This window comes from Sus scrofa, chromosome 15 (genome assembly GCF_000003025.6).
Source record: "Sus scrofa isolate TJ Tabasco breed Duroc chromosome 15, Sscrofa11.1, whole genome shotgun sequence".
Classification (NCBI taxonomy): domain Eukaryota; kingdom Metazoa; phylum Chordata; class Mammalia; order Artiodactyla; family Suidae; genus Sus; species Sus scrofa.
The window spans coordinates 66,623,683-66,648,159 of record NC_010457.5 but is presented as its reverse complement, the minus strand read 5'-3'; the positions used below and the strand labels follow the sequence as shown (position 1 = coordinate 66,648,159).

Below are 24,477 nucleotides of genomic sequence, written 5' to 3'. Positions count from 1 at the left end.
TGCAGATGAGGCTCAGATCTGGCATTGCTCTGGCTGTGGTGTAGGCTGGCAGCTGCAGCTCCTATTCAACCCCTAGCCTGAGAACCTCCATGTGCCGTGTGTGCAGCCCTAAAAAGACCAAGAAAAAAAAAAAAAAAAAAAGGTGAGTTGAAGACTATCTAATATGGAATAAAGTGAACAGGGATTGTTTGAGAAAATTAATTTGCTCTTTATAGAAAATTTGCCCAGGTTTCTTCCAACTGTTTGAGTCTACCTGTAGCATTGTGGTTATGAACATAGACACCCTGAGCACAGGCTGCATGGGTTCAAATTTTAGCCCTGCCTCTTACTCCCTTTGTTATCTTGAGCAATTCCTTAACCTTGCCAAGCCAAGGTTTCCTATAAAATGTGGGTTGGAGTACCTATAACTCATAGGGTTGTTGAAAAGATTAAATGGGTTAATGCATCAGTGCCTAGAACATAGTTTAAGCATTCCATAATTGTTAACTATTACATTCCATATCTAAACCACTACTAATACTGTCTTTCTGGACCTTATTACATAGGTCCCTTAAACATCTCAAGTACATTCTACGTTAAGAGGAATGACCGCACCATTTTCCTGAGCTATGGCAGTCAGACCTGGTAAAGGTGTCTTCTCTACAGAACCCCCAAACCTGGCAAGGATGATTCAGATTTTGGCAGATTATCACTTCATCCCCAACCAACACTTATAAAATATCAACAGAGGTGAGTTGGCACCAATTTCATATGCTAAGCAGACTTTCCAGACTCTAATTTCTTATTAATGCTAGTAAATAATGACCACTCATAAGTATGTTTTTATTCTTTAAGAATTATTATTAATTGATATTGTTTTTTTAATGTGCTTTCTGTGATTTGAGTTTCCAGATAATTATCATTATCAGCTGATAATTATTGAGATTTTCTGTGTTAAAGACAATTTGGTAGGGATCATGGATACAAATAGGTACAATCTAGACTATATTTTATGAACTTAAAATCAAGATCAGTGATTTGACAGGCAAAATGATTTAAACTTAGAACTGTTCTGGCCAATTGAGACCCAATGGTTGCCTTTTTTAGAGTTCCCCTACTTGACCTTCCTTTGCTCAACTTTTTTTCCTTATGACCAACTCTGACATACCTTTTTGTATCTAAATATCTTTGTTCTCCACTTGCCACACCAACACATTAGTTCCCATTTTCGAAGGTGGCTTCTTTTCTAAATTAAGGCCTTCTTTACTATTATTAATTTTTTCTCTTCTACTTTGTAAATTTGTCTATTGTTGGTCATAACATGATCATAACAACCCTTTGTTCTTATGCTTAAGTACTTCCTCGCCTACCTGATAGGTTAGAATTCTCTTTCATTTTTTAAAAAAGCCTCTAATTGAGGATTTTTCCTAGGAAATATGTTACTTAAAAGGTCTGTTATTTTATCTTTTTTTTTTTTTTTTTTTTTTTTTTTTTGCTATTTCTTGGGCCGCTCCTGTGGCACATGGAGGTTCCCAGGCTAGGGGTCTAATCGGAGCCGTAGCCACCAGCCTCCACCAGAGCCACAGCAACGCAGGATCTGAGCCACGTCTGCAACCTACACCACAGCTCATGGCAACGCCAGATCGTTAACCCACTGAGCAAGGGCAGGGACCGAACCTGCAACCTAATGGTTCCTAGTCAGATTCGTTAACCACTGCGCCACGACGGGAACTCCAGGTCTGTTATTTTAAATCTTTGATGTAAAAAATTCTTTTTATTCCCAAAATAATAACCTCATGATTTAATAATTTGGTGAATTAAGATTTCTCATGGTGGCTCAGCAGTAACAAACCTGACTAGTATCTGTGAGGATGCACATTCAATCCCTGGCCTCACTCAGTGGGTTAAGGATCCACTTTGCCTGGAGTTGCTTTTTAGGTTTAAGACATGGCTCAGATCTGGCATTCCTGTGGCTATGATTTTAGGCCATCATCCACAGCTCCAATTCAGTCCCTAGCCTAGGAACTTCCGTAAGCTGGGAGTGCAACCTAAAAAGACAAAAAAAAAAAGTTCTGTTAATTTAAATTTTTCCTTCATCAAGTTTAATGGAAAGTTGTCACATTTAATAAATGAGCATTCAAAGCATTCTGTTGGTTGACTTCTGTCGAATATTCAGAAATAACTTTTGATGCTTTAAGCTAATAGATAAAACAATATAAAAACAGATTTTAAAAATACCATCTGCAAACCTTCTCTCAGAACTCTTTCTTATACCTAAGCTTATGGTCCAGATCTCATTGGTACTAGGAAGATCATTCCCGCTCACATTGTTACTCTAGAACATCTATCCTGATCAGGAATAATTCTCAATTTACGGGGCACTTAGAATCCATATGTGAAGCACTTTTCATATTGCCTAAAACATACAGTTTTTAATAAAAACAACTATCTTTTATTATTGTTAATACTAAAACTATGGTACACAGACCAAATCTGATCCACTACCTATTACTGTAAATAGTTTTGTTGGAACACAGCCAGGCCCAGAATTTTATGTATTGTCTTTATATTAGGGTTCTCCAGAGAAATGGAACCAATAGTATACAATACTTGCCTATCTATCTATAATTGTAAAATATCTTCATTACAATGCCTAATTATCATTTGACTACATGACTTGATACTCTAGCCTGGCCAACTTAACACATAAAATTGACAATTGCAGTCAATGACTGCTTTCACCCTATAACAGCAGAATTGAGTAGTTGTGATAGAGACAGTATGGCCCAGAAAGCCTAAAATATCTAATAGGTTTTTGATAGAAAGCTTGCTGACCCCCAGAGTAAACTATAAAGCCAAATTGAACTGTTCCTTTCATACAGTCAAGCTGAATATATACATACAACTTTAGATTAATAATAATCTCTGTGGCCACTTTGGACTGTATTTTGTGAGACTGCAAACAGAAGAGCATCTAAATACTTATATAAATTCCTTGAATAATCCCTCTGGCAAAAGTGGTTGCAATGTCCTTTTTAGTCTTAATTTTTTTATGTCCATATTTGTGTACAATTTTATAACTATGTATTATGTGATTATGTCATACATCCTAGCTATTTTAGGATAGGCTGTTTCTTTTGCTTTTCCCCCTTTTTCTTTTTTTTTCTCTTTTCTTCCCTGTTCTTTTCCTTTTTTCCCTTTTGCTTTTAAAATTTGCTCTCTCACCTCTATTTCCTACTCCATAAACATTCTTGCAAAATTTGTGAGTATCTGTCTGCATTTTTCTGCAGTTGTACAGTGTTTAAAGAATAGTTATTTAACACACACTTGCAGAGAAATACTCGTATAGAGATTTTTTTCCATTTATTTTATAAAATAACATCAAATTTCAATATGCATATTCACCTTCATTTTTCTTTTTTTTTTTTTTTGGTCTTTTTGTGTGTGTGTGTGTGTGTGTGTGTGTGTCTTTTTAGGCCTGCCCCCGTGGTGTATGGAGGTTCCCAGGCTAGGGGTCTAATCAGAGCTACAACTGCTGGCCTATACCACAGCCACAGCCACAGCAACACCAGATCCGAGCCGAATCTGTGACCTGCACCACAGCTCACAGCAACACGGGATCCTTAACCAATGAGCAAAGCCAGGGATCAAACCCTCAACCTCATGGTTCCTCGTCAGATTCATTTCTGCTGTGCCACAATAGGGACTCCTCATCTTAATTTTTCAATCAAAAGTACTTTTTTCTCTAAATACCTATTTATATTAGTTGTTTATTCTTTCTTTTCAATGTCATAGATATTACTACTCTGTCCTGCCTTCTCTTTTTCAACTGTTGACCTTGCTACTTATTATCTTTTGCTATAGATATGTCCATATGGTAAAATGTGTCTATAATTTCCTTTATAACTTTTTGGGACTCTAGCTTAGTATAAAAGGTATTACTTATCCCTAGCTTGTATCATGTAGTATCCTAGATTACAATATTATGTTTAATTAATTAAACTAGTGTTCGTATATGAATAATGGGATCCAATTTTATTTTCTTCTCAATAGATAGCCAGTTTTGTCAGTAGTGTTTCTTAAATAATCTATTCTTTGTGATTAGAAAGACTCATTTTTTTTTTTTTTTGGTCTTTTTAGGGTCACACCTGTGGCATATGGAAGTTCCTAGGCTGGGGGTCCAATCGGAGCTATAGCTGCTGGCCTACACCACAGCCACAGCAATGCCAGATCCAAGCTGTGTCTGTGACCTACGCCACAACACTGCATCCTTAACCCACTAAGCAGGGCCAGGATTAAATCTGAATCCTCATGGTTACTAGAGGTTTGTTCCCGCTGAGCTGCACTGGGAACTCTGGAAAGACTACTTTTGTCATTAAATTTTCAAATATATACTGGATTTATTTCTAGATTTTCTGTTTTGAAAATGGAACTATTTAGAACTATAAACTGCCGAAAACTAAATATTGTTTAGCCCCTTTTTAAACATTTTATGTGTATAAATACTGTTCCACATTTCTGTTACCTGCTTACTCAATTATAAGGAACCATAACTATTTCCTCCAGAATCACCCAATATATTTATCCAGCTTTGTTTTATATGACAGCATAATACCACCACCCTGCCAAGAATTACCTTAGTTTCTTTCTCCACTGTTCTTGTTTCCCTTTCTTGGCAGTTTACTAAAGTCTGTGAATATATTTCAGGTATTTAAAAATATCTCAGAGTTGCAGTTGTGGTGAAGCAGAAACAAATCTGACTGGTTAACCATGAGGTTGCAGGTTCGATCCCTGGCCTTGCTCAGTGGGTTAAGGATCCAGCATTGCCATGAGCTGTGGTGTAGGTTGCAGACTCCGCTTGGATCCTACATTACTGTGGCTGTGCTGTAAGCCGGCAGCTGTAGCTCCAATTAGCCCTCTAGCCTGGAAACCTTCATATGCCACAGGTACAGCCCTAAAATGCAAAATCAAAATAAAAATAAAATTATCTCATCAATACTTTTGTATATCATAGTAATTTAAAAAAAAACATAAAGGAGTTCCCTCTTGGCTCAGTAGATTAAGGATCCAGCATTGTCATTGCTGCAGTGCAGGTTTGATACCTAGCTTGGGAACTTCTGCATTCCACAGTTGTGGCCAAAACAACAACAGGAGAACTTATTTACATATATGCTTAATTTCTTATATAACCCTGTTCTCTCTCTCTCTTTTTTTTGGTAATATTTTTATTTTTTTCTATTACAGTTTATTTACAATGTTCTGTCAATTTCTGATGCACAGCAAAGTGACCCAGTCTCACACACACACACACACACACACACACACACACACACACTCATAAATATATATACATTTTTTTCCTCACATTATCCTCCATCATGTTCCATCACAAGTGACTAGATATATAGTTCCCTGTATATAACCCTGTTCTTTATCCCAAAGTCCAATCTAATTTTTTTCCTTTTTATAGCTACACCTACAGCATATGGAAGTTCCCAGACCAGGGGTCGAATCAGAGCTGTAGCTGGGGACTACGCCACAGCCACAGCAATACCAAATCTGAGCTGCAGCTGCAACCTACACTCCAGCTACACTTTAACTTACTGAGTGAAGCCAAGGATAGAACCTATATCCTCACAGAGACAGCATCAGGTCCTTAACCTGCTGAGCTAATAGGAGATCTCCCCGGTGTAGTTTTTTCTACCATGGAGCCTTAGCCACTCTTGGTAAGTTTACTGTGGACAATGTAGAAGAAATCCTACATTGTTTTTTGTTATGTCATCATAAAAGGTTTGAAAATGGTGATGTACTTTAAATATTTCACTTAGGTTTAATGTTTGTAATTCTTAGCTTTAGCATATCTTATAAATATATTGGTGATGGTTGTTGATTTTGTTGTTGTGGTTTTAATATTGCTGTCTTCAAAGCTAAGAACTCTGAATTTAAGTTCCCATTGTGGTGCAGTGGAAACGAATCTGACTAGTATCCATAAAGATGTGGTTACGATCCCTGGCCTGCTCAGTGGGTTAAAGGATCTGGTGTTTCTGTGAGCCATGGTGTAGGTCACAGATGCGGGCTCGGACCCCGTGCTGTGGTTGTGGTGTAGGCCAGTGGCTGTAGCTCCAATTCAGCCCCTGGCCTGGGAACCTGTATATGCCATGGGTACAATCCTAAAAAGCAAAAAATGAAAAAATAAAAATTGTGTTTAAATTTAGTTTTAGGGGATATTCAGTAATTTTTTTTTGTTTTGTTTGCATACAGTTAATTTTGCCTAAATTTATTGGAAGGATTTTCTCAGGAAAGTGATTATTTCATTGTTTTCAGGTCCATTTAGTAAGATATTTTTAAATCTTATGAACTTTATCTCAGATAGTTACTCGAAGTATTGAACATGTGTTTTCATTCTGGCGTCAGAGAATATGAATGAAAATATATAATTTTAATAGGTATTTGGGTTTCCTACTGTGTCCATGAACAGTCTTATAAATAAATTGACATGACCATTTTGTTAGACTTTCACTTCCTTAGGTTGATAAACAAATATTTTCCTTGTACATGAATTTTGCTACTAGTTGTAGTAATACAAACTGCTAGAGTACTTCTAAAATACAATTATTTTTGTGAAGTTGTATATCAGGATTTTAATAGGCCTTATTAATAACTTTTGATCTGAATAAATGAAAGACTAATCAAATTATAGCATTAAAAATTAATTGGGTATATGAAAATTTATATCTAAAAAGTTTGAAGATTTTAAGTTGTTTTAATAATTCTTCTTGATAATGTCCAGAAAGGAAAATGTTAGTGTTTAGTCTTAGACTAGTTAGTGTTTAGTAATGTGCTTGGAAGAAAGCCACGTGGAAATTATTACCATTTCTTTTTTTTTTTTTTTTTTGTCTTTTTAGGGCTGCACCAGCAGCATATAGAGATTCCCAGGCTAGGGGTCAAATCAGAGCTGTAGCCATCAGCTTACACCATAGCCACAGCAACATGGGATCTGAGCCACGTCTATGACCTACACCACAGCTCATGGCAACACCAGATCCTTAACCCACTGAGTGAAGCCAGGGATTGAACCCGAATCCTTATGGATGCTAGTTGGGTTCGTTAACTGCTAAGTCATGACGGGAACTCCCATTTCTTCTTTTTTTGAGAGAAAAATGTATAGAAAGAAGTAAATATATTACAGCATTTCTAAGTCAACTGAAGTAAGACTAAAGCAACTCTTAGACATTGATAAAACTGTTTACTCCCTATTTTGAAAACTTTACTTTCTTACTATCAGAACCACATTTGGAATTTAGGCTTTGTTCACAGCAAAATTGGCACAGACTATCTTTGCAATATTCCTAACATATTTTATGCAGGGAAAGAATGTGTAGTGGAAAAGAACAAATTAATATAAGGAAGACGAAAAAAGAAAAATGCTTTTAAGATAAATAGAATATATGGTAGATTTTTAAATTATAGATAGAACTGTTAAAAATGTTTAAGGTTAAAAAAAATGTTTAAAGTAGTAGTAAGAGAATATTTCCCTTTTCCTGAATTAAAAAAAATGTTTTGAATTTGTAATCCATCATTTCTTCCAAATGAATAGTTAATTACCTTTATTTTTGAAAAAACAAATGACACAAGTCTCCAGTCCTTAGGAATCGAACCATATATTCCTGTTAAAAATCAAGAAAAAGTGTGTTGGTTCCAATTTCCAGTTTCACATAATGAGCTTAGAAGTCCTCATTATGGGCTTATCAGACACAACCTAGAATAGATTTACAAGGAGATCCTGCTGAATAGCATTGAGAACTATGTCTAGATACTCATGTCGCAACAGAAGAAAGGGTGGGGGAAAAATCTGTAACTGCAATGTATACATCTAAGGATAACCTGACCCCCTTGCTATACAGTGGGGAAAAAAAAAAAAGAAGTCCTCAATATATACTAACAATAAGTAAAAAGCTGAACAGACTGAATCCAGCAACTTTTCTTGGATCCACAAGAGAGGGGCAGACAGAAGGCAAACCACTACCCACCAAGACTGGAGAAACAGACAGACATTTGAACATAAGAAGTTGTAGTTTATGGAAGCAGAGACTCTGGATCTCAAACCACTATAGGAAACAGGGCCAGGTAGGAAAAACCAGAACTTTAATCAATGAATCGCTGAGGCTCAGCATGGACAACTCTTGAGAGTTTAAAACTCCAGGGAGGGAGTTCCTGTTGCGGCACAGCAGAAATGAATCCAACTAGGAACCACGAGGTTGCTGGTTCAATCCCTGGCCTCGCTCAGTGGCTTAAGGATCCAGCGTTGCCATGAGCTGTGGTGTAGGTCTCAGATGTGGCTCAGATCCCTGCATTGCTGTGACTGTGGCATAGGTCAGCAGCTGCAGCTCTGATTTGACCCCTAGCCAGGGAACTTCCATATGCTGCCAGTGTGGTCCTAAAAAGATTAAAATAATAATAATTATATATATATATATATATTCCTACTTTGTAAACTTCTCTGAAAATACACTTGAAACTTAGATGAAAAGGATAATTTCCAAAGTAAATACAAGCTTATCAATATATTGACCACATTTGAGATAGTGCAGTTTCTATAGAACAAACAGAGAAAGACATCAAGGAACTACCTTATTTAAAAACAACAACAACAAACAGTTCCACATGGTTCCCCAGGGAAATTTTATGAAACACTCAAAGACCAAGCAATCTCAGTGCTCTATAAATTGTTCCAGACCACTGAAAGTAGATAATACCAGTTCTGAAAGATAGTACAGGAAATAAATTACAGACCTATATCAATTATAAGTACTGATGCAAACTATTGCATAAAACATTAGCTAACCAATTTTAATACCATATTAAGAAAATAATACGTGGTACTATGACCATGTGGGATTTATTCAAGGAAAACATAATTAGTTGACTATTAGGTAATCCATTAATGTTGTATACCATATTAATGAATATAGGGAGACAAATCATATGTAGATGCTAAAATGACCTTCAACAACCTTTAACATTTGATAAAAACACTCAACAAAATAGGAATTAATATTTTCTCTTTTTAAATGATTTTAATTTTTTCCATTATAGCTGGTTTACAGCAAGTGACTGGTCACACATATATACATTTTTTTTCTCACATTATCCTTCGTGTTCCATCATAAGTGACTAGATATAGTTCCCTGTGCTATACAGCAGGATCTCATTGCTTATCCACTCCAAATGCAATAGTCTGCATCTATTAACCCCAAATTCCCAGTCTGTCCCTCTCCCTCCCCCTCCTCCTTGGCAACCACAAGTCTGGTCTCCAAGTCCATGAGTTTCTTTTCTATGGAAAGGTTCATTTGTGCTGTGTATTAGATTCCAGATATAAGTGATATCATATGGTATTTGTCTTTCTCTTTCTGACTTACTTCACTTAGTATGAGAGTTTCTAGTTCCATCCATGTTGCTGCAAATGGCATTATTTTGTTCCTTTTTATGGCTGAGTAGTATTCCATTGTGTGTATATACCACATATTCCTAATCCAATCATCTGTTGATGGACATTTAGGTTGTTTCCATGTCTTGGCTGTTGTGAATAGTGCTGCAGTGAACATTCAGGGGCATGTATCTTTTTCAAGGAAAGGTTTGTCCAGATATATGCCCTAGAGTGGGATTTCTGTGTTATACCATAGTTCCATGTTTAATTTGCTGAGGTTCCTACATACTGTTTTCTGTAGTTATTGTACCAGTTTACATTCCTACTAGCAGTGTAGGAGGGTACCATTTTCTCCATACCCTCTCCAGCATTTCTTATTTGTTGACTTGTTAATGATGGCCATTCTGACAGGTGTGAAGGAATTGATATTTTCTTAACACCATTTTACTTAGTGGGAAACACTAGGGACATTTTTACTTCTACCATCTGGAACAAGGCAGTAGTAACCTTACTACTGCCCTCATTTTACTACTGCCCTCATTTTACTGCCCTCATATATTACGCAATGCAATTAAATAAGAGCATTTAGAAGAGACGTAACAATTTGAAATTAAGAAGTAAAAGTATATTTGCATATATTATGATAGTATATGTGGAAAACCCTAGAACAAAGGTCAGAAAAGTAGCCCGAGAGCCAAATATGGTCACATCATTTTGTTGTGTATTACTTTTTCCTTTAGCTCTACACTAACAGAATTGGGTAATTGTGACAGAAACTGAATGAACCTGAGTTCCTTTGTGGTGCAGTGGGTTAAGGATCTGGCATTGTGACTGCTGGTGTGGCATATGTTTGATCCCTGGCCTGGGAACTTCTACATGTTGTAGGCACAGCCAAAGAAAGAAGGAAGGAAGGAAGGGAGGGAGGAAAGAAAGAAAAATTGTTTGGGCCACAAAGCTGAAAATATTCAGATATTGAACAGAAAAATTGTGTAGACTCCTGCCCTAGAGAATCAGTAATAAAACTAATCCAAACAGTAAAATAATTTAGTAACTAGCAAGCTATAAAATTAGTAGCATCAAAACTCAATACTCAATTTTTTTTTTTTTTTTTGGTCTTTTTAGGGCCACCCCTGTGACATATGAAAGTTCCCAAGCTAGGGGTCGAATTGGAGCTGAAGCTGCCAGCATATACCATAGCCACAGCAACACGGGATCCTAACGGCATCTGCAACCTACATCACAGCTCATGGCAACACTGCATTTTTAACCCACTGAGCGAGTCCAGGGATCGAACCTGTTCAACACCAGCAACCCTCTTCCTTATGGATACTAGTCTCTCCAATTTCCCCTGGTCTGTGACAGTTTTAGTCTTTCCTTATTTGTCATGATTTTGACAGTTTTGAGGAGTCCTGGTGAAATATTTCTAGGATATCTCTCAATTTTGGTTTGTCTTAATGTATTTCTCAGGATTAGACTAGGGCTTATGGTTTTCTTGTTTGTTTGTTTTGATTTTTTGGGTTGGTTTTTTTTTTTTTTTTTTTTTTTTTTGTCTTTTTTAGGGCAGCACCCATAGCATATGGAGGTTCCCAGGCTAGGGGTCGAATCAGAGCTGTAGCTGCTGGCCTGTGGCACAGCCACAGCTATGCAGGATCCGAGGCACGTCTGTGACACCACAGCTCACGGCAGCAACAGATCCTGAACACAATGAGCGAGGCCAGGGATCGAACCCAAGTCCTCATGGATATTAGTCGAATTTGTTAACCGCTGAGCTGTGATGGGAACTCCTGGGTTATGGTTTTTGTAGAAAGAATACTGCAGAGTTGAAGTACTCTTCTCATCACATTGTATCAGGGAGTATATACTATCAACTCCAGTGATGTAAACCTAATATCTTGGTTAAGGAAATATCTGCCAGGTTTCTCCTATGTAAAGTTCCAACTTTTCCCTATTTGGAAGGAAGTCACTAACTCCAGCCCACTCTCAAAGGTAAGGTGAGGGGGCAGGTTAAACTTCACTTTCTGGACAGGTTAGTTGCTACATATGTTACTTGGATTCCGCTGAAGGAAGATTTGATTCTTCTCCCCAATTTGTTTATGTATCTTTTATTTATGTGTATATTGATTCATTAATATTTATTTTATTCTTTGGGTTATAATATAATATATTCTTTGTCATTCACATACTTCCAGCTTTGACTGTCTGGAGTTCTGGTAGACTCCTGTGGTACTGACATGCTTCCATCCTTTTGGTTTATGAGCATTCCCTTGCTTTCTGGTATTATTGGCTTGTCTTGTATTTTTCCTGTTTCAATCTGCTGTTTCTTTAGAGCACTTGGGTTTTTGTAATTGGAGAACGATGTTTAGAAACCACAGTCTTGGCACTAAGTGGTTTCTACTGTTTTGTAACTTTTCTGTAAGTTTGAAGTCATTTCCAAATAAAAAGTAAAAAAAAAAAAAAAACCTGACTTAATGTAAGATGTACATCATATTTCTTCTTCTCCTTCTTCTTTACTTTTTTTTTTTTTTTTGTCTTTTGTCTTTTGTCTTTTGAGGACCACACCCAGGGCATATGGAAATTCCCAGGCTAGGGGGTCTAGTCAAAGCTGTTGGTGCCTGCTTACACCAGAGCCACAGCAACTTCAGATCCAAGCCGCATCTGCAACCACAGCTCACGGCAACACTGGATCCTTAACCCACTGAGTGAGGCCAGGGATCAAACCCACAACCTCATGGTTCCTAGTCGGATTTGTTTCCACTGAGCCACTACGCGAACTCTGTTATTTATTATTCTTAAGTGTTCTACCTTAGTTAAACTATTATGTCAATTATCAAATGTTACATTTTAAAATTCATAGATGCATATTCTTTCTAAATAAAAATTACATTCTACTTGGTATATGTAAGTTATTAATAAAATTATACCACAACCTTAGTAGAATTTTTTAATATTTTATTTGCAGCTTTTGAATAGAATGGAAACACTTTGTCATATTTTCCTCTTATGAAAAGCAGAGGTCTATGATTAACTTCTTAAAACTTTACATACAAAACTAATAAGTGAGCTGTCTAGTTCAACATGCATACATAAAAGGGCATAGCAGGGGCGTAAAGGAAGATCTTGACATTACTCATAACTCTTTCAAGCAATGGTACCTCCACCCTCCCATTCCATTTTAGTGAATAAGCATGATGTGGACAATGTGACCTGTTTGACAGGAAATTCTGTATATGAAAATGCAGCATTTCATAGGGAAGATTTTAAAATATCTCTTTGATCTATGACATAAGAAAGTTACTACTATACCAGATGAGTCTATTTTATATCTTGGAAAGTTATTTTACAAATTATTTCTTCTAGAATATAAGAATAAATAAGAGAAATATGTAAAGGATGATATAGCTAACTTTAGCTCTTAATGACACTTATTGACTTAACAAATAATGTAAAAAAGAATGTGAATAGGAAGAGTGTAAAAAAGACACAATTTATATGCTCTAACCTCATTTTTATATAAAAAGGATGTACAGTTGTTCCTTGGTATCTGCAGAGGATTGGTTCCAGGACTGTTTGAGAGCACCAAAATCCGCAAATGCTCAAGTCCCTTATTATATAAAATGGTATTATATTTGCATATAACATACACATGTGCATTCTCCTCCATAGTTTAAGTTATCTCTAGATTACTTAGGCTATCTAATACAGTGTAAATGTATGTAAATATTTGCTGGCACATGGCAAATTCAAGTTTTGCTTTTTGGAATTTTCTGGAATTTTTTTCAAATATTTTTGTCCCATGGTCAGTTGAGTCTACCGATGTGGAACCCACAAATGTGGAGGGCTAACTGTATATACGTACGTAGAAAATTTCTAGATCATTGTCAGTCTGCAAGTTGCTACCATTGGTATGTCATGAAAACAATTTAGTAAATCTTAACTTGCGTTTTTTAAATTAAGTAAAACAATGAAAAGTGTAGTATTTAGCGCATAATTAGTGTAATTACTAAAACATTTATTTCGAGTGTGTATGTGTGTGTGAGTGATTTCTGGGTTGTGATGTAAAATGCATTTCTTAAAAGTATTAGAAAAATACGGTTCTACAATTGGAGACCAAAACCACTTAAAAGTAGACTTCCAGGGAGTAGGAGAAGGATTTTTGCAGTGAGGGGTTTCTTGAGAAGAGGTCTGAAAGCTTTAACTCTTTACACTCTTTTTGCATAAACAGTTTGGAGAAACAAGTTTAAAAAAATCATGCAAAGTAGTGATCTAATTTGCAGTTTCCAAAGGTAGTACAGTTCTGTCAGCTCTTCGCTACCATAATGTCCCTGTCTCTTCATATCTCTGAGAAAGCTTCTGGAGCCTAATGTCAACTCCCTTCCTCTCACCTTGCTACTTAAGCCTTATTCCTTAGAACTGACTAAATGTGCTACTTAGGGTGCTATGTGATATCCAGTATATGGACCCTATTAATTTTCTCATAACCTCCATCCTCCGATAAAATCTGAATTCCGAAATATTTTTGGTCCTAATATTTCACATAAAAAGTTATAGATTTATTTTTTTACTATTGTCTGGCTTCTGTCATTGTTGATGAAATTCCTGCTGTCAGTCTTAATTTTCATTCTTTTAGGTAATCTGTTTACTCTTTGTGGTAAATTTAAGATTTTCTTTTTCTCCATGAAGAACAGACTTGTGGTTGCCAAGGGGGAGGGGGTAGGAAGTGGGATGGACTGGGAGCTTGGGGTTAGTAGATGCAAACTCTTATATTTAGAATGGATAAGCAATGAGGTCCTGCTGTATAGCACAGGGATCTATATCCAGTCTCTTGATATAAGACAATATGAGAAAAAGAATGTATGTATATATGTATAACTGGTTCACTTTGCTGTGCAGCAAAATTGACAAAACATTGTAAATCAACTATAAAAAAGAAAAATTAAGAGAGTTCCTATTATGGCTCAGTGGGTTAAGAACCCAACTAGTATCCATGAGGATGAGGGTTCAGTACCTGGCCTTGCTCAGTGGGTTAAGGATCTGGCATTGCTGTGAGCTATGGTGTAGGCTGGCAGCTGCAGCTCCAATTCAACCCCTGGCCTGGGAACTTCCATATGCTGCAAGTGTGGCCCTAAAAAGAAAAAAAATTTGAAATAATAATAATATTTTCTCTTTCGCTTTTTTATTTGGGGAGGAGGTGCCCTCGGCATCAGCATGCTGTAGTTCCTGCGTCAGGAATCTAACCTAAGCCACCGCAGTGACAACACCAAATCCCTCACTGCTGGGCCAGCAGGGAACTCCTCTCCTTATCTTTAATACCCCACGTTTTCATCATAATGTGTCTGATTGTGACACTCTTTACTCTGTTTGTGCATTATCAATCTGTGGATTTACATATTTTCTCAGTTCTAGAAAAATGTCAGCTATTATCTATTTAGTATTGCTTCTCTATTATTCTCTAAGTTATTTCTAGAATTATTGTTAGCTATATGTTGGATCCTTTAGAACTACTTATCCTGTCTCTTAAATGTGCTTTTCTATTTTTATTTCTATATCTTTTTCTATTAAGAATTCATCCTGTCACTTTGGCAAACAGTGTTATCTAACCAAAAGCTATTTCCTCCACTTTTTCTTTATGAATGCCTTTTCATTGTTTATGCAGTGAGTGACTGTGTGCTTCAGAAAAATCATAAGAAGTACAGATACACTGGAACACAGTTTGGCAGTTTTTTAGATGGTCACACATGCATTTACCATGCAACTTAACAATCCTATTCCTGGATATTTACCAAAGAGAAATGAAAACTATGTTCACAAAGAAAAACACTGCACATGAGTACTTGTCAAAACCTAGAAACAATACAAATATCCCTCATCTTGTGAGTGGTTAAACATAGTGTGGTACGTCCATGCAATAGAAAACTTCTTAGCAAACAAAGGGATGAACTACTGATAAATATAATAATATGAATGAATCTCTTATACATCTTGCTAAGTGAAAGAAGCTAGACTACAAAGGCTATATAGTATAATAATTGTATTTATATGATATTTTGGAAAAGGCGAATCTATAGGGACAGAACTACCAATGGTTGCTGGCAGCTGGGTTAGAGACGGGTTGACTGCTATGGTAGACTGAATAATGCCCCCCCTCACTCCCCAGATATCCACATCTTAATTTCTAGAACCTAAAAATGTTCCTTTATATACCAAAAGGAACTTGCAGTTATGATTAAGTTAGAGATTTTTTTTTAATTTAAGTATTGTTGATTTACAATGTTGTATTAATTTCTGCCAAATTGATTTAGTTATATATACATATGTGTGTATATGTGTGTGTGTGTGTGTGTGTGTGTGTGTGTGTATACACTTTTTAAAGTACTCTTTTTCATTATGGTTTCTCATAGAACATTGAATATGGTTCTCTATGCTATACAGTAGGATCTTGTTGATCATCCTCTCCATGTATTATAGCTTACATCTGCTAACCCCACCCTCCCATCCCATCTCCCTCAAACCCCTTCCCCTTGGCAACCACAAGTTTGTTCTCTATGTCTATGAGTCCCTTTCTGTTTTGTAGATAGGTTCATTTGTGTCCTATTTTATATTTCACATGGAAGTGATAGCGTATGGTATTTCTCTTTCTCTTTTGACTTACCTCACTTTATCATAATCTCTAGTTTCATCCATGTTGCTGTGAATGGCATTATTTTATTCTTTTTAATGGCTGAATAGTATTCCATTGTATATATGTACCACATCTTCTGTATACACTCATGTGCTGATGGACATTTGTGTTGCTTTCATGTTTTGGCTATTGTGAATAGCGCTGCTATGATTATAGGTATGAACATATCTTTTTGAATTATAGTTTTGTCTGGATATATACCCAGGAGTGGGATTGCGGACTCATATGGTAACTCTAGCCTTAGCTTTCTAAGGAACCTCCATACTTTTTTCCATAGTGATCATACCAATTTTACATTCTCACCAACAGTGTAGGAGGGTTCCCTTTTCTGCACATCCTCCCAGCATTTGTTATTTGTAGACTTTTCAATGATGGCCATTCTGACTGGAGTGAGGTAGTACCTCATTGTAGTTTTGATTTGCATTTCTAAGTTAGAGATCTTTAGATGGGACATGTATGTTGTTGGTATCATGAAATTATTTTTCCATATTCTGTAGTAAAATTATTTCTCATTTTTTATTGGGCAACTCCTGCATCTCTATTTCTTTGGGGCCACTTACTGGAGATTTATTGTATTCCTTTGGCAGAGACATGTTTCCTTAATTCTTCATGATCCCTGTGGCCTTGCATGGGTACCTGAGCATTTGAAGAAGCAATCATCTTGTTCAGATTTTATGGACTAACTTCAGTAAGGGAAGTCTTTCACCTGGGGGGTCCAAGACCAAGTTGTGACCTTGATTCTAGTGGTGCAGGGTGTTAAGTGCCAGAGCCTGTGGCAATACAAAGTACAACAAGGACGTGATGTCTTTTTGACTTTTTATCAGTTACCATAGCACTGATAACTCGCAAGCACTGCAGGGGGTTTTCAGTGGCATCAAAGGCTTTTGGTGTCCTCAGCAGCCCTTCTAGATCCAGTGACTCAGGACCAGGGCAGGTAGTAGTGGTGGCTTAAGCCAGTGGCATGCTTACGCTTGACTGTGGGGGTGAGCTGCAAGTGCCTATGTAGTGGCGGGGGCCAGTTGCAGACATGGATGTAATGATACTGGCATAATATGCATGTAAAGATAGTGTAGTGTCAGGGGCCAGGACAGGTAGCAAGGGCCAGGGCCAGTTATGGGCTTACTGGCAACTATGGAGGCCCTGTTGGTGCACACTCCTGTGGCTACTTGCTCTTCCCACCAGGTGTGCATATTGCAGTGGAGGCCAGTTATGGGAGCCAGGCTGGGGGCTTACAGGTGCACAGTGGGGGGCTGACTACAGGTGAGCACTGTGGTGCCAGCTCATAACAGGAGGCAGCACCTGATCTAGGCCCCTAACAGCTGTGGGGCCTGGCTCTCTACGTGTTCACCTGTGAGTATGCATGCTAACCCCAGGCATGTGCACTGTAGTGGAAGCTTATGATGGGTGTCAGGTCAGTGGCATGCAAGTGCACAGGTGGAGGATCTATCCTTAAGCATTGCCATGGGCGTCTAGGCTGGTGTCTTGCACATGTGTAGCTGTAGAAGCTCAAGCTGGCTGCAAGTGTGATTACTGAATTCCTACAGGGACAGGAAGAGACTCACGTAGCTAGTGTCTTAACACTTGTGCAGCTTCAGTCTGTTAGTTTTAATAAACACTACTTCCTGTGAGGCAAAGTCTGGTGAAATCTGTTGTGGGTGCTTAGAAGCTGTCCTGGCTGTTGGCTTTGTCAGTAGTGAAGTCTGCTTAGTTTGTCTGTAAAGCAGTTCTTTATAATAGCAGAGGTTATTACTAACAGACATGCAGAAGCTGGTTGCTCACCTTGTTCTTCCTTTCCTGGCAAGAGGAACTCTTTCTGTCTGGAAAGTTCCTTCTGGGTGCTGAACAATACCAGCTTGGGTGATAGGATGATCTAGCCAAAGTGAAGCTGTCCTCTTGTGTGATTATTTTCAGTTTGTTTTGTTCCACTGTGTTGCTAAAATTTCCTAAGTGCACTTTCAAGGTCTCTTAGAACTGATTTTTTTTTTTTTTTTTTTTGTCTTTTTAGGGCTGCACCTGTAGCATATGGAGGTTCACAGGTTAGGGGTCAAATTGGAGCTGCAACCACAGGCCTACACCACAGCCACAGCAACGCCAAAGCTGACCTGTGTCTGCGACCTACACCACAGCTCACGACAATACCGAATCCTTAACCCACTGAGCAAGACCAGGGATTGAACCTGCGTCCTCATGTATACTAGTCAGATTCATTTCCGCTGAGCCACGATGGGAACTCCTTAGAACTGATTTTGTTTCTGAATAGCTGTTCAATCCTTGATCTTTGCAGGGATTGGGGGTGGGGGTGGGTGAAGGAGTTTGGTGGGGGTGGGGTGCTGGGTTCTTCTATGTAGCTGTTTTTTTCCACAATTTCTCCTTAAAATTTTATTTTCCATTTTTATGTTTGAAATATAATAAGGGAGTCCAAGGATGCACTCACACTATTATAACATTGATGTCTAAGAGAGAGGTAGTATAAAAGTAGAACAACAAAAAATTATTAACAAATGAATGTCAGATATAGAATTGGAAGAATTAGCTTAATACAATGGCTAACCAATAAGATTTTAATAATTTTTCAACAGACTGTAACCTTCTCCCTCCTCTTCTGCCTTCTTCTCCTCCTTCTTCCCTTCCCTTCCACCACTCTTCTTCCTCTCTTTCCTCCTGTTCTTCCTTCTCCTTCTCCTTCCCCTTTTTTCAAGATTAGATTCTTTAACTTTTACTTTTGATTTTGTTCAGGTACTAAATGGCTGCCTGGAACTACACTGTCGTTCTTTCTCTTTCTCTATCTTATGAAAAAAAACACACGTTTGGAAGGTAATAGGCCTAGGATTAAGAGTGCTAGAAATAGTTATTTTTTCCCTAAAGCTAAAATAATTTTATTCAGATTGCATTTTGTTGCAAATAATTTCCCCTAAACCAGAGATGGAAAATTTGTTGCAATTGGAGTCCCAGCTCTGATTATGTAGCAGTGACAACCTAGAACTGTGTCTTGAGCATTCTAGGGCCACATCAAGGCTTACAGCAAAGTGTGCCTTGATTGGTTATTGATATACATCATGAGTAGAGGAAGAGGGAATGATTGCCATTCGCTTCCTATGTTTTTAAATAAATTATGATGTATATCTGTATTTAAAGGAAGTTTGATTTTTCAGTCTTTCTCTTTCATGTTTCCCATGTATCAATAGAAATAATTGTCCTCCTAATACTGATGAAATAATTTAGGCATTGAAAGTTTTTATTTAAATTCTTACCCTATGAAAGTTATATGTTTGTGTCACATTTTCTGTATAAATATCTGACTTTTGAAAACCTTCTAATAGTAAATCACCTATATTTAAAAATTAGAAAAGAGGAGTTCCCATTTTGACGCAGTGGAAATGAATCCACTAGTATCCATGAGGGTGCAGGTTTGATCCCTGGCCTCACTCAGTGGGTTAAGGAGCCACTGTTGGCTATGAGCTGTGGTTTAGGTGGCAGACGCAGCTTGGATCTAACATTGCTGTGGCTGTGGCGTAGGCTGACAGCTGTAGCTCTGATTTGACTCCTAGCCTGGGAACTTAAATATGTCATGGGTGCAGCCCTAAAAAAAATAGCAAAATCATAATCATAATCATAATCATTACATAAAAATAAAAAATAAAAATTAGAAAAGGTCCTAGCCACCAGTATTTTTGGACTCCTTATTTATAATCACCTCAGCTGGAAACAACCCAAAAGTTCTTCCATGGTTGAATGTATAAACAAACTATGGTACTTCTCTTTATGCTATATTATGCTATATACCATCCCTTGTAATATATAGTATACTATAGAATACTCCTTAGCAATAAAAAGGAGTAAACTGTGGATGCACAAAACAGCTTGGATGAATCTCAAAGGCAACATGCTGAAATGAAGAAGCCATTCTCCAGAGGTTATATTCTGTGTGATTCCTTTTATAAACTGTTCTTGAGAAGACAAACCCATACTGATGGAAAACAGATCAGGATTTGCCAGAAGCCAGGGATTGTGGGAATGTGTGACTTCAAGTGTATAGTATGAGGAATTTGGGAAGTAGAGGGTGATAGAAGTTCTATATCCTGATTGTATGAGTAGTAACATGAATCTGTACATGTGTTAAAATTCATTGAACTGTTGGAGTTCCCACTGTGGTGTGGTCGGTAAGAGATCCAGTATTGTCTCTGTGGTGGCACAGGTTCAATCCCTGGCCCGATGCAGTGGGTTAAGGATCTGGCATTGCCACAGTTGTGGTCTGGGTCACAGCTGTGGCTTGGATCCACTCCTTGGCCCAGGAACTTCCATATGCTGCGGGTGCAGAAAAAAAAAAAGAGAAATTCCTGTTGTGGCTCAGTGGGTTAAGAACACGACTAGTATCCATGAGGTCGAGGGCTCGATCCCTGGCTTCACTCAGAGGTTTAAAGATCCAACTTTCATATGCTGTGGGTGCAGCCCTAAAAAGACCAAAAAAAATTTTTTTCATAAAACTATTCCCCAAGAAAGGCAATTTAATGTAATTTTAGGCAAATATTAGAAAAGAAGGTGGAATAGTACTTGGAGTTAATTTCAGGTTGTAAGTGTGCTGTTATGAAGTAAAAGTAAAATTCTGAGGATTAAAAGGTCTAAGAAATTCTGTATACAAAAACAACTACCCAAAACTGCCAGTGTATATTTGCTATACAGCTATTTGGCATTTGGGCTAGTATTTAGCATCTTGTAAACTTGATTTGTATTTTGTATGTAACCATATTTTGCAATGGAAAGGGTAGAAAATATCTGCATTATTGATAGCACTCTATCACTATCTGGTTAAGTAAATTTGAGCAAATCGTTTAATTGCTTAGGTCATCATGTTCTTTTTTTGTAGAATGAAAAGTTTGGATACTGTGTTTTTTAAACTGAAATACTCCTAATAAGCATTTACTCCAATATATGTATTTGCTTTCATGTATAACATTAAGTGAAACAGATGCTCTAGAAAATAGAGCTTCACATGCTTCGACATTACATCCTCTAGTTGAAATAGCATGAGACTAGACAATCTAATCATCTCTCCTAGCTGTAAATTTTTGGTTTGTTTTAATTCTCTCCAGATAACTTTTCTGAATTTTCATTTTTTAAGTATTCATTTTTAATACTATGCAGAACAGAAATTTAAGACCACTGGAGGGGGATGTAAACAATACAGTGTTTGTTGTTTGCCTTGTGCTCCAAAGTAACTTGATAGAGCTTTAAACTTAAGTCCCTGAAAAGGTGGAGAAAACAAAGAACATATCCACACAAGTACTTTTTTGAATCTTTCTAAATGTCAGTAATATGGATTTGGGAAAAACTAAGCTTCTGAATTAAGGATAAAGTCGTCTGTGCTCAAAGAGGGTATTGTGAAACCACAATTTTTTATTTATTTATTTATTTGTATTTTTACGGCCTCACCTGCAACATAGGGAGGTTCCCAGGCTAGGGGTTGAATGAGAGCTCTAGTTGATGGCCTGTGCCACAACCACAGCAATGTGGGATCCGAGCCACATCTGCCACCTACACCACAGCTCACAGCAACACCGGATCTCTAACCCACTGAGTGAGGCCAGGGATCAAACCTGTGTCCTCATAGATGCTAGTCAGATTCATTTTCACTGAGCCATGGCAGGAACTCCGAACCATAATTTCTTTGACTGAATCTCCATGGTCACAATATGTGATGTTCATTGTATATTTTTTCTTTTTTGGCCACCCTGAGGCATATGGAGTTCCTGGATCAGATCTGAGCTGCAGTTGCAACCTACAGCCACAGCTGCGGCAATGCCAGATCCTTTAACCCATTGTGCCAGACCAGGGATCAAATCTGCATCCTCCCACTGCAGAGGCTGTAGATCCTGTTGTGCCACAGCGGAACTCCATTGTTTTATGAGTTTATTTTGTCCTGCTGCATATTTAGTGATAGATATGTAATTAGAAATAACAATTAAGATACATTGTAATTTTTTCTTCTGGGTTCCCCCTTCCCTGTCCTCCTTTTGATACTATAAAAAAAAGAGTGATCATTTGTCTCTTTAAAGATACATCTAAAAATTATGTTATTATCATGGTTTATTAGTAATTTTTAGTTTTCTACATATAATTAGCAAAAACAGTTACACAAAACATTAAGACTGTCTTTAAAGAATTGCTTTAAAACAAAGTACCATTGAGCTATGTTAAGACTATGCAAATAGTCCTTTGAAGAGTATGTCGGAAAAAATTAGGGAAGGGGAATAGATTTTTTTCTTTCTTATTTCTAAAATGAGGGGAGTTGAAATAATTTATTTTTTGAGAATTTTCTTATACTGTATTTTTATTACTTCTCAAGCAAATGCACATGGTTATTGATAATTATATGAGCTTTGGTATCTATATATCATATTACTATTGAAGATTGCTATTCAGCAGTGTATAGGACTTCTATCCAATAAGCGGTGAGACCATTTTTCTTTTAGGAGTCTGTTTTAGCTTTGTCGTTGTTCAGTGTTTCATCGTCAGTATTTTGGCTCAGCTAAGATCAAAAGGTTTTAGCATATTTATTATAATTTAAGTGATTTACCCAGCAGGAAAAACCATGCCAACTTCTAGCATAATTGGAATGAATTATAGATTATTACATATCTGTGAAGTTCTCAGATAAAATCTAGCTCAGAAATAGAGATCGAGACCATGATATGTTTAATATTTACATCTCAGATGAGTAAATGTGACAATTTCTAAGGGAGTAAACCCTTCTTGTAAGTGAATGTCTGCTTCTTTAAGACTGTGATTAAAATAAATTTTACCATTTTCACCATTTTTAAGTGTTCTGTGGTATTAATGTTTTGTTTGTTTGTTTCTTGGGTTTTTTTTTTGTTTTGTTTTGTTTTGTTTTGTTTTGTCTTTTTGCCTTTTCTAGGGCTGCTCCCGCGGCATATGGAGGTTCCCAGGCTAGGGGTCTAATCGGAGCTGCAGCCGCCGGCCTACACCAGAGCCACAGCAACGCGGGATCCTAGCTGCATCTACAACCCACACCACAGCTCACAGCAACGCCAGATCCTTAACCCACTGAGCAAGGCCAGGGATCGAACCCGCAACCTCATGGTCCCTAGTCGGATTCGTTAACCACTGCACCATGACGGGAACTCCGGTATTAATGATATTTACACTGTTGTGCAACCATCCACTGTTTCCAAAATTTTTCATCACCCCAAACAGAAACTATGTAACTATTAAGCAATAATTACCCATTTTTAACTAGCTACTGGTAACCTCTAATCTACTTTCAGTATTTGAATTTGCCTTGAATGATTCAATTTTAATATAATTGTATATTTTTAATTTTTCTACTTCGATGAAAAACATTTAATGTAATAAAGGTCCACTGTTATCATTTAGAAGAAATAAAATATAACAGTGAACAATACTGTGTACATATATACAAACACACAAATAGCTATCAAGTGTCACAAAGAAATAAGCCACTAGTATCTCTAAGTTTACTAAAAACATCTTTTTCATTCTTAGGGATTCCTAAGTATTTTCAGGATGAGGAGAGCTCACAATTCTTTTGTATTATGATGTGCTTTATCTTAAAACAAAAATCAGGAGTTCCCGTCGTGGCGCAGTGGTTAACGAATCCGACTACGAACCATGAGGTTGCGGGTTCGGTCCCTGCCCTTGCTCAGTGGGTTAAGGATCCGGCATTGCCATGAGCTGTGGTGTAGGTTTCAGACGCGGCTCGGATCCCGCGTTGCTGTGGCTCTGGCTAGGCTGGTGGCTACAGCTCCGATTCGACCCCTAGCCTGGGAACCTCCATATGCCGCGAGAGCGGCCCAAGAAATAGCAAAAAAAAAAAAAAAAAAATCAAGGAACATATATAGATACATACACACATGCATACATAATTAAGGTCTCCATTTTATTCACACCAAGGTGACAAATATAATAAAATAGTATAACAAAGAAAATAAATAGAGGTAGGAGTTCTCATCGTGGCTCAGTGGAAACAAATCTGACTAGCATCCATGAGGACTCAGGTTCAATCCCTGGCCTCGGTTAGTGGGTTAAAGATCCGGTGTTGCTGTGAGCTGTGGTGTAGGTCGCAGATGTGGCTACGATCCAGTGTGGCTGTGGCTGTGGCCAGCAGCAGCAGCTCCGATTCAGCCCCTAGCCTGGGAACCTCCACATGCCTTCGGTACGGCCCTAAAAAGCAAAAAAAAAAAAAAAAAAAAAAAAAAAAAGAAAAGAAAAAAGAAAGAGAGTTATATGAATTAAAGGGAAAAGAATTTTAAAACATCTTGCATTTTAAAGGTTGCATTTGTTTAATTTTTTTTCAGGTTATACACAAGACACAGTAGTTTAAAAGTATTAACAGAAATAGAAAATGAATGGTATT

The 24,477-nt window shown here is 37.4% G+C and overlaps 1 long non-coding RNA gene across 2 annotated transcripts in view; it reads left to right on the top strand.

The window, feature by feature from the left end:
- The window catches only part of LOC110256931, a 171,731-nt gene that overhangs the window by 1,231 nt on the left and 146,023 nt on the right, over nucleotides 1-24,477 (top strand). For both annotated transcript variants that reach the window (XR_002339014.1, XR_002339013.1), the window contains exon 2: nucleotides 546-729. This is a non-coding gene — a long non-coding RNA (uncharacterized LOC110256931). The remainder of the gene's footprint in view (nucleotides 1-545; nucleotides 730-24,477) is intronic.